Genomic DNA, 4,980 nt, shown 5'->3' with positions numbered 1-4,980 from the left:
TGGAAGTATGTGGAGTAACCACCCCCAAAGAAGGCACGTGTCCAACCCTCTGCAGGCAAGGTCATGCTCACGGTGTTTTGAGACCAGCACGGAGTAGTGATGATGGATTTCTTGGCAAAGGGTATCACAATTACAGGAGCTTAATATGCTTCACTGCTGCGGAAATTGCGGGACGCTTTCAAGCTTAAGATGCGTGGCATGCTGACCAAGGGTGTCTGTCTCCTGCAAGACAATGCTCCAGTACACAACTCTCATGTTGCCCAGACAGAAGCGCGGTCCTGTGGCTATGAAATCCTTCCACATCCTCCTTACTCTCCTGACCTTGCACCATCTGACTTCCACCTCTTTCTAATCATGAAGTCATATTTTAAGGGAAAACGTTTCACAAAGTCAAGTCCAGGTTTGAGACGCAAAATGAGGGCTTTTACAAGCGTGTCCATAGTTGCACAAAACGATGGGAGAAGTGTGTAACTTTTGGTGGTTCCTATGTGGAGAAAGACTAATACCTATGCCAATTGTCATTCCACTAGGTCCATCGGAAGTGGGTCAGGGGAAATCTTCAATGAACACCCCTCGTATTTCAGTTGGAGATATTTGATGACGGCGCAGAAGCCAGTCTCATCAACAGAGTCGACCTTGTCACTTTGATGCCTGCATATATATGCAACCGTAAGGTAAGGCACTAAGTACATGCAACCTGTAGCGGATGCACTATACAACTCCTTCCTCTTGGATTCACATATATAGAGATATTAGTGGACACCGTCTGCATGGTTGTCTGCATCTCTTGTATTTATTATTCATAAATACTAGTATTAATTTGCTCTCACCACATCACCCTCTTCCCATACCCATCAAAGTCAGATCAGTAATGGAGGATGAGTTTAAAGAAGGAAACTTTACTTCAAGCTATAAACGTGGTTTTAATTGGAATCGCACTATGGACTGTGATTATGAAAGGGATTGTTGCTTGTATTAAAAAATCTGCTTCAGAGATATTTAACCGAGCATTATTTTGTATGTTTCACGATCTCGTTGCGTTGCACATGTGTTTACTTGTTCGTTTCCCACAAGATCGTGCTTTTCTCCAGATAACGCATGGAATTTATAAACTAAGTGTCCATTGGTTGCAGCGACCATGTGATGCTGTGAAAAAGTTCAGAGGATAGGTGTATATAGCTTCACACTGTGTTAAGTCATTCTTCTTATCTAAGACGGTAAGTGGAACTGATAGACGTTTAATCGTGTAAGAGGTGTGAGTGTTATACCGTGGTGGTTATGACATATGGGGGAGACTTAGATTTCATTGAAATTCTACAGTTAAACTGAAATCAGCTTCCTAAGGTACCCAAGTATCTCGAGTATCGAGCATCTTCACACTTATATGGGGTCGCGGATCCATTTGTGTTTCGGTACATACGGGTACGTGCACTGACAATGTGCCACGGTCTGTATATTATCATTACCGGTGAAGATAGCGAAGGGTGGCCCTGTCATCCGAGGCGTTGAACGTGGTTTGGTTGGGTTGTTGTTTGCGCCGCAGTCAGCAATACTCCAGCAATATGGTGAACTGTGCTTGAACGTCGCCTTTAAGATTCCTCGCTCATGTATATGTCTCACTGTTTCTGTAGTGTGTTTGTCTCCCATTTAGTACAAGCCACGCCGTAGTGGAACACACCACGTTCCACTGCAGCTTGGCTTGTACCAGTTGAGAAAAAAGTCACCACGTTCCACTACAGCGTGGCTTCTACTAGCTGGGAGACAACGCTGTAGTGGAACGTGGTGTGTTTGTCTCCCAGCTTGTACAAGCCATGCTGTAGTGAAACATGGTGTGTTTGTCTCCCAGCTAGTACAAGCCAAGCTGTAGTGGAACGTGGTGTGTGTGTGTGTGTGTGTGTGTGTGTGTGTGTGTGTGTGTGTGTCTCCAAGCTAGTACAAGCCATGCTGTAGTGGAACGTGGTTTGTGTGTGTGTGTGTGTGTCTCCCTGCTAGTACAAGCCATGCTGTAGTGGAACGTGGTGTGTTTGTCTCCCAGTTAGTACAAGCCATGCTGTAGTGGAACGTTGTGTGTTTGTCTCCCAGCTAGTACAAGCCATGCTGTAGTGGAACGAGGTGTGTTTGTCTCCCAGCTGGTACAAGCCATGCTGTAGTGGAACGTGGTGTGTGTGTGTGTGTGTGTGTGTGTGTGTGTGTGTGTGTGTGTGTGTGTGTGTGTGTGTGTGTGTGTGTGTGTGTGTGTGTGTGTGTGTGTGTGTGTGTGTGTGTGTGTGTGTGTGTGTGTGTGTGTGTGTGTGTGTGTGTGTGTGTGTGTGTGTGTGTGTGTGTGTCCCAGCTAGTACAAGCCATGCTGTAGTGGCACGTGGTGTGTTTGTTTCCCAGCTAGTACAAGCCATGCTGTAGTGGAACGTGGTTTGTGTGTGTGTGTGTGTGTCTCCCAGCTAGTACAAGCCACGCAGTAGTGGAACGTGGTGGGTTTGTTTCTCAGCTAGTACAAGCCATGCTGTAGTGGAACGTGGTGTGTTTGTCTCCCAGCTAGTACAAGCCACGCTGTAGTGGAACGTGGTGTGTTTGTCTCCCAGCTAGTACAAGCCACGCAGTAGTGGAACGTGGTGTGTTTGTCTCCAAGCTAGTACAAGCCACGCAGTAGTGGAACGTGGTGTGTGTGTTTGTGTGTCTCCCAGCTAGTACAAGCCATGCTGTAGTGGAACGTGGTGTGTTTCTTTCTCAGCTAGTACAAGCCATGCTGTAGTGGAACGTGGTGTGTGTGTGTGTGTGTGTGTGTGTGTGTGTCTCCCAGCTAGTACAAGCCATGCTGTAGTGGAACGTGGTGTGTTTGTCTCCCAGCTAGTACAAGCCACGCAGTAGTGGAACGTGGTGTGTTTGTCTCCAAGCTAGTACAAGCCACGCAGTAGTGGAACGTGGTGTGTGTGTTTGTGTGTCTCCAAGCTAGTACAAGCCATGCTGTAGTGGAACGTGGTGTGTTTGTTTCTCAGCTAGTACAAGCCATGCTGTAGTGGAACGTGGTGTGTGTGTGTGTGTGTGTGTGTGTGTGTCTCCCAGCTAGTACAAGCCATGCTGTAGTGGAACGTGGTGTGTTTGTCTCCCAGCTAGTACAAGCCATGCTGTAGTGGAACGTGGTTTGTGTGTGTGTGTGTGTCTCCCAGCTAGTACAAGCCATGTTGTAGTGGAACGTGGTGTGTTTGTCTCCCAGCTAGTACAAGCCATGCTGTAGTGGGACGTTGTGTGTTTGTCTCCCAGCTAGTACAAGCCATGCTGTAGTGGAACGTTGTGTGTTTGTCTCCCAGCTAGTACAAGCCATGCTGTAGTGTAACGTGGTGTGTTTGTCTCCCAGCTAGTACAAGCCATGCTGTAGTGGAACGTGGTGTGTGTGTGTGTGTGTGTGTGTGTGTGTGTGTGTGTGTGTGTGTGTGTGTGTGTGTGTGTGTGTGTGTGTGTGTGTGTGTGTGTGTGTGTGTGTGTGTGTGTGTGTGTGTGTGTGTGTGTGTGTGTGTCTCCCAGCTAGTACAAGCCATGCTGTAGTGGAACGTGGTGTGTGTGTGTGTGTGTGTGTGTGTGTGTGTGTGTGTGTGTCTCCCAGCTAGTACAAGCCATGCTGTAGTGGAACGTGGTGTGTGTGTCTCCCAGCTGGTACAAGCCATGCTGTAGTGGAACGTGGTGTGTTTGTCTCTCAGCTAGTACAAGCCATGCTATAGTGGAACGTTGTGTGTTTGTCTCCCAGCTAGTACAAGCCACGCAGTAGTGGAACGTGGTGTGTGTGTGTGTGTGTCCCAGCTAGTACAAGCCATGCAGTAGTGGAACGTGGTGTGTGTGTGTGTGTGTCTCCCAGCTAGTACAAGCCACGCAGTAGTGGAACGTGGTGTGTGTGTGTGTGTGTGTGTCCCAGCTAGTACAAGCCACGCTGTAGTGGAACGTGGTGTGTGTGTGTGTGTGTGTGTGTGTGTCTGTGTCTGTGTGTGTGTGTGTGTGTGTGTGTGTGTGTGTGTGTGTGTGTGTGTGTGTGTGTGTGTGTGTGTGTGTGTGTGTGTGTGTGTGTGTGTCTGTGTGTGTGTGTGTGTGTGTGTCCCAGCTAGTACAAGCCATGCTGTAGTGGAACGTGGTGTGTGTGTGTGTGTGTCTCCCAGCTAGTACAAGCCATGCTGTAGTGGAACGTGGTGTGTTTGTCTCCCAGCTAGTACAAGCCACGCAGTAGTGGAACATGGTGTGTGTGTTTGTGTGTCTCCCAGCTAGTACAAGCCATGCTGTAGTGGAACGTTGTGTGTTTGTCTCCCAGCTAGTACAAGCCATGCTGTAGTGGAACGTGGTGTGTTTGTCTCCCAGCTAGTACAAGCCATGCTGTAGTGGAACGTGGTGTGTGTGTGTGTGTGTGTGTGTGTGTGTGTGTGTGTGTGTGTGTGTGTGTGTGTGTGTGTGTGTGTGTGTGTGTGTGTGTGTGTGTGTGTGTGTGTGTGTGTCTCCCAGCTAGTACAAGCCATGCTGTAGTGGAACGTGGTGTGTGTGTGTGTGTGTGTGTGTGTGTGTGTGTGTGTGTGTGTGTGTGTGTGTGTGTGTGTGTGTGTGTGTGTGTGTGTGTGTGTGTGTGTGTGTGTGTGTGTGTGTGTGTGTGTGTGTGTGTCTCCCAGCTATTACAAGCCATGCTGTAGTGGAACGTTGTGTGTTTGTCTCCCAGCTAGTACAAGCCATGCTGTAGTGGAACGTGGTGTGTTTGTCTCCCAGCTAGTACAAGCCATGCTGTAGTGGAACGTGGTGTGTGTGTGTGTGTGTGTGTGTGTGTGTGTGTGTGTGTGTGTGTGTGTGTGTGTGTGTGTGTGTGTGTGTGTGTGTGTGTGTGTGTGTGTGTGTGTGTGTGTGTGTGTGTGTGTGTGTGTGTGTTGTGTGTGTCTCCCAGCTAGTACAAGCCATGCTGTAGTGGAACGTGGTGTGTGTGTGTGTGTGTCTCCCAGCTAGTACAAGCCACGCAGT

At 48.5% G+C, this 4,980-nt stretch overlaps 1 long non-coding RNA gene across 1 annotated transcript; it reads left to right on the top strand.

Moving 5' to 3' along the window:
- The first annotated feature begins 1,051 nt into the window (after window positions 1-1,051).
- LOC125372565 lies at window positions 1,052-3,168 on the top strand. Its single transcript, XR_007218194.1, has 2 exons — window positions 1,052-1,782; window positions 2,113-3,168. It is a non-coding gene; the product is annotated as an uncharacterized LOC125372565 (long non-coding RNA).
- The last annotated feature ends 1,812 nt before the right edge of the window (window positions 3,169-4,980 follow it).

This window comes from Haliotis rufescens, unplaced genomic scaffold (genome assembly GCF_023055435.1).
Source record: "Haliotis rufescens isolate VD_foot unplaced genomic scaffold, xgHalRufe1.0.p SCAF_43, whole genome shotgun sequence".
Taxonomy (NCBI): Eukaryota; Metazoa; Mollusca; class Gastropoda; order Lepetellida; family Haliotidae; genus Haliotis; species Haliotis rufescens.
Note: the sequence above shows the minus strand (reverse complement) of the source record. Positions and strands in the feature narration are given on the sequence as shown.